Here is a 13,027-nt window from a genome sequence, read left to right on the forward strand (position 1 = left end):
CATACACTCCCTCCCAAACACACACACATACACACTGCACACAAAAACATACATACACACACACACCCCGACGCACACATACACACACAAACAGACACACACATACACACACAAACACACAAATACACACACATAACCCCCCGACACAAACACACACACATACACACACACCCCACACAAACACACACACATACCCCCCCACACACATACACATACATACACACACAAACACACATACACACACACACACATACCACCCCCTACACACACACACACACACACACACACAAACACACATAATCCACACACAAACACACTCACACACACACACAAACACAGACACACACCTCACACAAACACACTTATACACACAGACACATGCATACACACACATACCTCCCCCCCCACACACACCCCATACACACAGACACACCCACACACACACATATGCACACACACACACACTCACACATACACATACAAACACACACACACTGCAGCATGTGGTCATCGCTGGCCCCAACAGGACACACCCATGCAGGTTTTACCTGCCGAATAAACATCAGAGCTAGATGGGCACACCTCATCAGAAAGCCTTTGGCCCTTTGGCCTGACACACACACACACACTTACCCCCCCCCCCTCCCCGACACACACGGACACACAAACACACACACACAAACACACACAATCCCCACACACACATACACACACAAACAGACAAACATCCCACACAAACACACACACACATACACACACAAACACACATATACACACAAACACAGACACGCCCCCCCCCACACACATACAAATACACACAAACACAGACATACACACACATACCCCCACACAAACATACACACACACACGCATACATACATACACACATAAACACACAAACACACACACACATGCAAACAAACACACACACACACTCCACACAAACTCACACACATATACACACAGACACACACAAACACACATACAAATACACACACAAACACAGACATACCCCCACACAAACATACACATACACACACACACACACACAAACACACATACAGACACACACACACACACACATACCCCTCACATACACATACACATACATACATACACACACAAACAGACATACACAAACACACACATACACACATAAACATACACACACAAACACAGAGACACACACACACACACTCACACACACCACCCCCTACACACATACACAAACATACCCCCACACAAACACACACACCCCATACACACAAACAAACACACACACACCCCTCACACACAGATACACACACACACACACACACACACACACACACACACACACATACACACACACAAACACGCACACACATACACACAAACACACATACAAATACACACACAAACACAAACATACCTCCACACAAACACACACACATACCCCCACACAAACATACACACACACACCGACACACACACACACACACAAACACACACACATGCACACCCCACACAAAAACACACATATACACACAAACACACACACATGCAAACAAACACACATCCCACACAAACACACACACATGCACACCCCACACAAAAACACACATATACACACAAACACACACACATGCAAACAAACACACATCCCACACAAACACATACACACGCACACACACACACACACACAGACACACACCCCCACACAAACATATACACACACACACACACACACACACACACACACACATACCCCACACACACTCACACCCCCACACAAACATACACACACACACACACACACACACACACACACACACACACACTGCAGCATGAGTCACAGCTGGCCACAGCAGGACACACCCATGCGGCTTTTACCTGCCAAATAAACATCAGAGCTAGATGGGCACACCTCACCTCCTCATCAGAAAGCCTTTGGCCCTAAAGGTGCTCGGGGAACCTGAGTATGTGCTGAGCTATGCATTGAATTTCCCCTGCACGTCTGGACTGTAGATGTGGCTGGCTCGTGTTGGTTGTGCAGTAGGTGGAACCGGGGTCGCCGTGGTCGCCGCGGTCGCCACGGTTGCTCCTTTGCTGCCACATGCACGTGGAAGTCCGTGCATGCCAGGTTTTGCAGCCCATACGGTGGCGAAGGCACTGAAGACGCTGAGCGAATGTCGGCAAAAATGCCTTGCGCACCACTCGTTTACTCCAGCCGCACTCCGGTGGCGCTCTGGCGCGCCGGAAGGCGGCTGTAGCGCTCTTTTCTCGAAAAGCAAACGTTTGAGCCCAGGTGTCAGCCAAGGCCCGGCCAACAGACACGAATAGTGACAAATGCTCCCCGGTCGTTTCATTAGCGGCGGCTTTAATGCCTACCAGGCTGCTGTGGCGCGGGTGAGGGGTGGCATCAGTGGCCCTAACTAAGCCAATTAACAGGATTCCAGTGCCAAAATGAAAACTGAGCCCCTCGCTCTAGCACAGGTGCCAAAAAAGATGGAGCGTGGAGGACACAGAGTTATGGTGAACCAGAGGATGGCGCATGGAGGTGGGGGTGGGGGGTCAAAAACTTTGGACACCAAGCTCTTGATGGCACTGACGTTGAAGGTACGTTTTGCCTCTGATGGGTCAGAACTGGAGGCCAGACACACCCCAGGCTGGAGGAGTGAAACTCAGTGGCGGTTCCATCGCGTAGGGCCAGCGCTAGGCTCCGCCTTCCGAAGGCTCTACACATTATTGTGTCACCCTTGATCGTTCACTCATCACGGGGTCGGTTGCCAGGAGTGCATTTTGCCATTTGCTTACATTAAATGGACAGTTTGTGTGTGTGTGTGTGTAGACATTAAAGATACGCCATATCTGTTCGCATTGCCGATTTGGGAAATTGTAAGGAAAAAGAACTGCTGTACACTCGTGGAACTCTGAAACTCCATTAAATGAATGTTGAGATTTGAACATTTACTATTTTGAACATAAACTGCTTTCACCTCCTAGAATTCCAGAAGCACTTTGCTTGGACAGCTGACGTAGGACCTCTGTCCAAAATGTTCTGTTTCTCTGGAAACTTTGTGGTGTAGTTCACTGCAATTTTGACTACCATAACATATTTTAGTGCAACCATAGGACAAGCCAAAACACTGTCCTGCACTTTCAAACTCCCAGTGTGAGTATGAGAAAAAGATATGACCAACCACTGGAAAAGTGAGACAGACAAAAATGTATTAATATATATATATATATATACACACACACACACACAAATACATATATATAGCCTTGTGTGTGTGTGTGTGTGTGTGTGTGTGTGTGTGTGTGTGTGTGTGTGTGTGTGTGTATCTTGTGTACTTCACTGCAATTTATTATACACACACACACACACACACACACACACACACTCAAGAACACACACACAATTTGGATCACCATAAAAGAGGAGTCCAGACAGGGGTGTGGCCTGAGGACAAACTGAAAACCAATGAGGTTACCAAGCAGCATGGTGATGAGAGGCAGACAAATGAACACAGAAACATGGGTTGTCCTCAATCTGCGGTGGGCACACTGCATAATAAAATCAGAGGAAATGCTGCTGTAGCACTTACATGTAGTACAGCATGTGCACATATCAGTTTCAAAATGGTTTGATAACGTGCTTACAAGGTTAGTTGTGCAACTCAGTGGCACACTCTGGAATGAGGCATATTATTTGGATGTGGTTAGTTCATAGTTTTTTTTTTGTTTTTTTTTTTTTTTTTCTTTATTATGCATTTGCTTATTTGTTTTAAAGGCTCAAAATAAAAATAATTCTATATTATTGAACAAACCAAGGCTCATGTGTTGTATTGCTTGCTCCCACATGCAAATAGACTTCAGGCACACCAGTGAAAGTTTTCTTGAGTGTTCAAATGTTCACAAATACCTCGTATGTGCTACAGATCTTTGAACATGATTGCTGCTCAGCTGTAAAGCACATGTCCCCAAATAAAGGAAGTCCCTGCTCTAGATATAAACTATACAATAGGCCTTTGGTCATATTCGGTTCATTTCAGTTCGGCTTTATTTGTCTAACACATTTTATATTAGACATGGTCTCAAAGCAATCTTTGTTGATTTTGTGGAGTCAGTTGGTTGTAAACTGACTGCGTGCGTGAGATGGAGTTCAAAACTAATGAGAGGGCTGTCCTCAGACAAACATGGCACTGTCCCCAACAGACAGGTCGTGGTGGAATAATAATGCGACACAACAACAGGCAGCAGGTCTTTTTAACACAAAACAAGACACACAAAACGGGAGAAATCGGTTATACACAAAATCATGTTTTTCCTGTATTTCTGTTCTACTGATCTAATCGTGATCCTCCAGGACTGCAGGTGGCCATACCTCACCGCCGCTGGCACTGCAGCTCCTCAATCCATGAAAGAACAAGAAAAGCGACCGTGCGCTAGCACAGATGGAAAATCAGGAGTTGCTCCCTCTAGCTCCGTACTCCATGGGGCAGGGATATCCTACACAGCAGTTTTAGTATCAGACCTGTTCCAAGATGTTTATACCAATTCTGAGCTATGCTTGAGGTGAGTGTGTTTAAGAATGCCTGCATTAAAGTATATTGTAATATGGAAACATTTAAATTTGACACCTCCTTGCATGGTTCTTACAGCAGCTGCATAAGAAGAAGAATGAAGAATATTTTTTATCAAATATCCATCAGATTTGTTCCTTTCAAAGCATTTCATTGTTTATGTTCTGTATTCAGTTTCACACAGTGTCGCTATATCATGTCTAATTACACAGCAGCAGACATTATCAGTTTGGGATAATTCAATAATAATTTATAAATAATACTAATAAATAATGTTCAAATAGTTCATAGAAAGAAAGAAATAAGCTATTTATTTGAAGGTGAATTAAGTAGAATTCAGAGATTTTGTGGGTTTTTAATTCGATTTTGGTCTTTTAATACTACTCCAGTCTTTTACTATCGCTGGAACCAAGGTTCTAGGCTCGTTTAGAAGTTCCATTCTAAAAGGGTCAAATCAGTGCCAGTTATGAGGTTTCGGAATTGAACCGTCCGTTGGACAATTTTGGACAATTTTGCACACTGTGTTTTGTCTGTGTTACAAAGCATATTAGTGTTGCAAAGCTAAAACGTAAAATTTATACTTTGCCTCAAAATTGAAAAATGTGTGCTCAAATGCTCAAAAGTAGCTTTGACGTGGCTTTCTGTTCGTTTGTGGTCAGCCTCGAGTCTTTGGCCTGACAACATGTGAGCTAATGACTAATCAAACAAACGGGTTGATGACAAAGGCAAATCTATATTGCGCTCCAACAGTGTCGTCTTTGTTTGAATAATCTTGCGCTGTTCTTTGTTTAAATCATATACTAGTTGGATGAGAGATTTGGTCTACAAATGACTGTAATTCATGAGTCAGTACAACATCCACAAACTTAGCGTATGATTCCTAACTGCTATTATGGTTTTAGCATATTTAGCAAATGTTTAGCTTTCCATAACTGCTCTAGTGCCTTAGATACCATTCATTTATTGCTTGTCCTGTTATAGTCACAGAGACGATCTGGGAAATGAAGGAAGGGAGAGACCAGGGCAGGAGAGACCAGGGTCAGGAAAACCAGTGCCAGGAGGGTCCGGGACCAGGGACGTCCAGGGTCAGGAATGCAGCACTGGGCGCACAGCCTAAACTTGCCAGCTTGGAGTTGAAAGGAAGCTGAAAGCAGGATATCCCGACTGAAGTGCAATCCTACGTAGTCAAAGATCCAGGCAGGATTAGGCTAGTCTATATATGTGGTATAGAGATGCCATTCATGTGTACGTATGTATGTGTATTTTTCAAATATATTCAGTAAATACTGACTGCTGTTTGTTAAAGAAAAGGTTTCATACATACATGGTTCTGAGCTCCTGTTGTTTTGAGATGTCTGGGTGAACCACTGCTCCACCATAACCACTAAATATTAATATTCTACTCCTCATCATCAGATATTCTTTTGCCTCAGCTACCTTGGCCTTGAGGACAATAGCTGACATTTACCTCGTGCCTTAAACGTAGAAAGAACTTCTCTTCATGAAGATGCTTTTGCATTCTTCTTCTGATTATGTTCAAATATTGTGTCCCTAAACATTACTACTGCCTGTGATGTTGGAGAATGCTCCTTAAACAAGTTCTGTAGAATCACACTAATATACAGCACAATAAAGAAAACCACTGTAAACACACGCTTGCGTGTTGCTTCCGACCTGGTTCTTGCTGTACTCTCTGGTGTGTTTAGACAGTGTTTCCCCACTCTGTCGGCCATTCTGCAGCAGATCGGCGAGCTTTCTTTTACAGTTGACCTCCACCACATCACGAGCTCTGTGGAGATGAAGTTCTCCTTCGAGCAATGATGCAACGAGCTTTTGACGTGGCCCCTGGGTTTGCTCTCTGGCCCCATAGCTCTAATATAAAAATAGTTTGGTCTTTATGTTATGGATGAAATTGTGGAAAGCAGTGCTGACAAGGATTTTTCACAGAGTGATTCCTTTCAGCCTCCAGCCTGTGTGCTTAGCTAGCTGAGGCCAAAACACTTTGGAAGCACTGGGTTCCACAGTTTGAGCAAACTCTATGCAGAACAATAACTTAGAACTCTTTACTCTTCAAATTCTGAATTTGCAAATAGAAAAAAGTTTACTGTTTACTTCACAGTAGCTGGATGGCCAAAACTGTCTTCAGAAAGCATCATGTGAGACTATGTTGGGCTATATTTATAATGTCTTATCAAGGGTTCTGAGATTCTACATTTCTTCAGTCAACAACCATGTAAACTCTCTCCAAGCATTTAATATATCTCTCATGCAAATTATTTTACTATCCCGGGTTGCGTTAATTATCTAATTAAAAACTTTAATTAAAAGACCTGGGCCTTACGTTTTTTTGACAATTTCAAAACCGAATTTACATCTCCACGCTTTACTGATCTCCATAAAACCTCACTTAGGATGAAATATTACGAAATGCGTTTTTTATCGCCTTATAACCGCTCTAGGTTATGTTAATAAAAATATGTTATTTCCAAATTACATTTGGTTTGTATTTATTTCACCTTTATGTATCTGATGACAGTCAAAATGAGGACACCCACTTTACACTGTTTTGTGCATTACACAGTTTGGGAGACGTGTTCTCATCTTTGCATGTGTAAGTCATTGAGTATTTCGTAATTTCGTTGCGTTGCGCTCTTGTGCATTGATGAGTTTCAAACACCAAGCAAGGTGGATCGTTTTCTGCAGCGTATGTTTCACAGTCAAGCCGTCCTGCGCAGTCTTGCGCAATGACTTATAAAAAAAAAAAAACCGTCAGTGAAAAATATGGCTGTTGACTTCTAAGTAAACGACGGTACATTACAAATCACTTTAAAGCACTGATTTGAGCTTTTCTAAGCATTTGTTAAGAAATATATTCCACAAGTAGTAAACTATGCGAGCAATGCGATTTGAGCAAATGTGGCTTCTTGGTGTATAATAGGCGCATAGCACAGTGCATTAAAACAATCATCTCGATATCAGAGATTCATAACTCTTTAATAGAACTCTAAAGTAGATAATCACCTACTATGAACGTTACACAACAATCCCATACGATTTCAAACGGGACTGAGACTAGAATATACATAAGCTTAGATTTGGGGAATTGTGGTTAATGAGCCAAACGTGAGATGCACCTTAGTTATGTCTGTCAAGAATACGTTGTTCCCTCCGTTTATTGTTGAGGGATAATAAGCTTCTGAACTCAGACGTCCGTATTAAACTAGTCCGTGTATACTGAAGCTAGACATGAGGGGCATACAAAAGGGAAATTCGTACACTTCGTTGGGATATGTTTTTACAGCCCTGTAATATTAAAGAAGAGGTCGTCAAAAGTGTCAAAATGGGGTGCAATTAAACGGAAATTGTATGAATAATAAAATCTTGCAAAAACGAAAAGCCAAAGAGTGGCACATATAACTTTAAAGCTGTGGTGAACGACGTTGGAAGTGGACATGCGTAATCGTTCCAGAACGCGCACTGTCGGGCGCACGCTGCTGTCCACATACAACTTACGATTATTTAGTTAAGGACGGACGTGGGAGACGCCCGCAAGTAAAAATATAAATCTAGGCAATAGGCACTGTGGATAGGGTTTGATATCCCAAGTGATGGCTGGCATATACTCCAATACTACGAAATATCTGTCGCAGTTGGTATGTTTATGAACATCGCAAACATGGTTTTATTTTTGTCAATACTGGCACATCCTCTTGATGAGCAACATTGTACAGCACACGTTAGACTTATAGTTTACCTTAACCTCAAACTTTAATTTGTCCTCCTTTGTGCTCCACTGAACTTTAGCTAAGTTCTCCACAACAGAGCCAAATGCTATTTCCTTTACATCTATTACAGTTTGGAGGGCATTTTTGCGCAACAGAGTCTCTCTGTGTGATTTACTTTGTAGGTTAAAGAGGTTAAAGGGTCCTCGAGCGTGTTGACGCTGCTTGTCTGGGCGAAAGGACATTGAACTTGAACTCTCATCCCTGTCTAGCCGATGTATGGCTGGGGCTATCACTCATATATCTGTTTTTCGGTGAAACCGCAAAGAATAGCTCGAACTTTTTCGGTCCACTTTATTCGCAAATCTTCTGTTCATGGACATAAATCAGTTATGTGTATTTCATGTTTCGTTTAGAGACCCCCCACTTAATTGGTAGAATTACTTTGTTTTTTGCAGGAAATGCTATATTTTTGTTAAGCACATTTTAAAGTACCACATGCAACTCTGGCGCATCCTAAATCGCGCACTTGGACACATTGTGCATTTATCTTAAAGTGCGCGTTGACAGGAAATCTTTTTTTTCCTACAGATATATGATAGGCGATCTGTCTATGATAACAACGAACATTTCGCAAGAAGTTGATTGCTAAGTTTAACGAAATCTTAGCAAGTGTCGTTTAGAACATTTCAGAACTCAGGATTTTTCCTGGGATTTAAATTAAAATGTCTTGGGATTAATATTCAATTATATATTGTATAACAGGAAGGTCAGCATAACGGTATAATATTGGTATAATTCTTTAATAGAATATTGTAGAAATGATATATGCAAAGGTTCTGTTCATGGTAACCATTTTAAATGTTTACTTTTAATAATAGAACTGTCATATAGCAATGTGTGGTTTTGTGTTTTTGAAACTACAAAAAGAAAAACAAAAATAACAAAATTCTGAATTATATTAGAATTAGTGACTGGACACTAATATCTACTCCAGACAGCTGGAACAGCTAGGCATAAACTGCTTAAGACCTTGACCTTGACCGAGACACGTTCTTGCACCTAAGGTCGATTTAGCGGAATTGACGCAATCAGGTTATAAACCTTTTCGTTCTGATTTCATTTTTGTTCTAAACTGATAGGAGAAGAATAATGTCTAAAAATGTATATGTATAAAAAATAAAATACAGGCGGACTATAGCCTGCTTGTAATAAGAATAACATGTAGCTTCGACGTATTATTGACAGGTTGTTCTCTGCAAATCTTTTTCAAGGATAATCAAAGCTCTCCGAAATATCATCTTCCATTACCATCAGTCTTAGGTTTGCTAAAATAAGACGCTCGCATTAACTGCCCAGGATCCGAAATGGTAAAGTCTGTTCCGGTCATTTTGCAAACGGTTTTGCACTAGTAAACTATGACTTAAAGCAAAGAGAAAGGTCCTTTAATTTGAAGACATGTAAAGATTTTTGAAGATTTTATACATCCTAACAGAAACATAGATTCGTTTAGGTTAGTTTACGCATTAAAACATAAAGTTCAAATGAGGACATTTGTGGAAAAAAAAACGTGGTACACAATTAATTCAGTCGTTTGATAATAAGTAGATGTACTAAATATTGACTAATTATTTTAACTGAAAACACGTTTTAGCTTCATATTTGTTATGGCAGGCACTACCAAGCAGGTGAACTTTTTCCTGTTGTTCTCTTACGAGTTATATGAAGCCTAACAGCCTGGAGAAAACATTTCATATCTTAATTGATTATGGATTATCAAAAGCCCAAATTGACTACATAAAGGGTCTCTAGGGTCCTCTAGGGTCTCTAGGGTCCTCTAGGGTCTCTAGGGTCTCTAGTGTGCTGTACTATACTATGTTTCGTAAATATTTATTCTAAAAATGTATTTTATTCAATTCATATTCGTGTATAGAATAGGTACAATTGATCGACAGTACTGGGCAAGTCTGAGATTTTTCTATTTTATGGTATAGCGACCACTGGTAAAACAACAAATAGTTCTCAGTCTCTTTATTAGAATACAACCAGAAAATACGGGAAGTTGGTATGCAGTATCAAAAAACTGGAAAAAATCTGAAAAAAAAACCCTAAACAAAACAAAAAACCAAACAAAATCAGTTATAGGCTATGGTGGCGTGCATTTAGTGTGACCTCACCTTATACTTAGGCAATAGCAGAAAAGTCCCAAATCTAAAGAAAAACTCTGGGAAGTGCTGAAAGAAGGCTGGTATAATATACCAGAAGATGACTCCAGAAACCCCCAGGACAGCCTCCCCAAGAGTTCAAGATGTGCTGAGTGCCAAGGGAAGGCAAACTAAATACTGACATTTGCCTGAAGAAGCCATTCTGTTCTCAAATAGTACACATGTTCTGTTTTTTCTGCTTGGTTCTTAATAAAGAGACTGAGAAATAATTATATAACCATTGCTAAAACATGGTGGCCTAAGACTTTTGCACAGTACTGTATACGAAACAAAAAGAGTATGAGTAGTCATAATATACAGAAACCTCTTAGCGCTGATAGTTGTCACCGTGTTCAGTCACTGGGAATCAGATCTCAAAATAATAAATGACTGCTTTGAGTATTGTATTGCTGCGCGCCGCGCGTTTTTAGCAGCGCTTATTTACCATCACTAGTTGTGCCTAAATCCAAACTAAAAGCCCCATAAAGCCCCATGTCCCGGGACACCTGCCTGCAACGGCGCGGGAAAAAAAAGAGAATCTCGAACGAGTAAAAGAAAACTTATAAGTGTGGAAAACATAATTCTGTACAGTTAATTAATATTTAAGCTTGACAGTTGAGTATCTAATAGGTATTATATTACTGCTTGCGGTGTAAATGAAATAAGCAAGCTAAGATAATACGTTGTCTGCAGTAAATTCGAATTTGACAAAAGAATAATAATAAAGTTTCCAAACAGTTATGGAAATTAATAGTAAACCGGATGAGAATGACTATTCTAACATGTCATTTCGTTAAAGGAACTCGCAAAATATTCAGGATGATCGGCGGTTTTTTGTAATTAGAAACCAAGCAAGATGCAGTATAAGTTTCAGAGTAATAATAATAATAATAATAATAATAATAATAACATAGACAATCGGTTAGATGGTTATCAGCGTATTGTGGAGTATACATTATCGTCATGTTGTATAACAAAGAATATGGTACACGAAACACTTTTAATCGAACATAGTATAGTTAAGGAGGACTTGAAATACCAGCACTGCATATTCCGCCGACTGTAGTCCGGTTAAAGGATGGAAGTTGTTAAGAGATAAGAAAACATTGTCGGCTAATAGTGGGGTCCATTAAAACTCAAAGGAATTTACTGTGTTTACAGAGTATCACAGGAATCGTAATTTGGCAAAGATGGGGGCTTTCTTCAATTGCTTACATGCTAGGTCTTAGGAAGTACGTATTTTCTTTAAATGCTACAGAAAACACTAGTGATGCTCTAGACACAGGATTATGGGTTTTTTTTTCATATTGAACAAAATGGTTGGTAACTTTGGTAACTTTCAGATTCCTTAATTCAACGTTGAGTAAAAGATCTTTCAATTATGCATGCGCCCAGCAAAACGTACAGGCTTAGATGTAGTAGATTTAGATTAGATTTAGATTTAGGCTTCGATTAGTAGATTTTCCGTTTGTGCGTCTTTCGTGCTTATTTAGAGCAAGACTTCAGGACACAGCGTCAAATTCATTCTGTTTTATACTATATATACACCCTGACACTGAACTGTGCCCGTGCACAGTTACCTTGCGCTGTCCTTTGCGATTCTGCCTTCAACGAGCCAAGGCCTACAATGAAACATTTAGTCAAACTTGAAATCCAGCACAACATTCTGTGTTTTCAAATATATTTTGCAGTTTTTTACAAAACAAATGAACAGGAACTTTGCAACTCACGGATGCCAAAGTCAGGACAAATGTACTTAGAGATATGCTGTCGCAATCAACATGTCTGGGCAGAGTAATAAAACAGTTTTAACTTGAACTTGGACTTCCTACTAGTCGCGTCAGGAAGTGGAGGAGACATTTCGACTGTTAGGTGCTCGTGGACGTGTATCCTTAGCTATGACTATAATTAAATTATTTGAATCCGAATGTGAAATATTTACAGAGAAACGATTAACTGAAATGTTGAAAATGATTTACATCACACAGTTTGATTCCACAGTGGCAGACTTTCAGTACTGGTAGTAGAGCTAATAGTACGTGGCATCTTAAAACACGTGACTGCTATCATGCAGCGTGGCTAATAATTATAACTAACGTTTCATAACAAAGTTGAAGAATTTGTACTCTGTGCATCGGGTAAACATGTAAATATTTATATTAAACGTAAACATGTAGTCTATTAGATCTGACCGTACAACTTGGAGTCATACTACATAGTCCCAATATATCTATACATTAAGAAAGAAAGAGATGTAGTAGCTTCTCGTTGCCTAAGCAGACATTTAAATTCTTCTTACACACTCCAGAACATTGCAAACTCCCAGCCCCACCGCTCAGAACAGTGTTTGCTTTAGCTAATAAGAAATGAAGTTGTTCGACATAAACCACGCGAGCTATCTTTTGCTTTTTGTCGCTTAATCATGGAAGACAGAAAAATATATATACATCAAACCAGAACCTTTTCAGGCAGCACGTGTTTATATTTTAATGCATAATTTTTCTTGATTCACACTCTCTATAATCAACACCTC

General features: G+C 40.3%; 1 long non-coding RNA gene across 1 annotated transcript; it reads left to right on the plus strand.

The window, feature by feature from the left end:
- The first annotated feature begins 4,428 nt into the window (after positions 1-4,428).
- LOC118240625 (uncharacterized) lies at positions 4,429-6,221 on the plus strand. The gene is made up of 2 exons (XR_004775532.2): positions 4,429-4,560; positions 5,550-6,221. It is a non-coding gene; the product is annotated as an uncharacterized LOC118240625 (long non-coding RNA).
- The last annotated feature ends 6,806 nt before the right edge of the window (positions 6,222-13,027 follow it).

This window comes from Electrophorus electricus, chromosome 21 (genome assembly GCF_041902795.1).
Source record: "Electrophorus electricus isolate QZ-2024a chromosome 21, ASM4190279v1, whole genome shotgun sequence".
Classification (NCBI taxonomy): Eukaryota; Metazoa; Chordata; class Actinopteri; order Gymnotiformes; family Gymnotidae; genus Electrophorus; species Electrophorus electricus.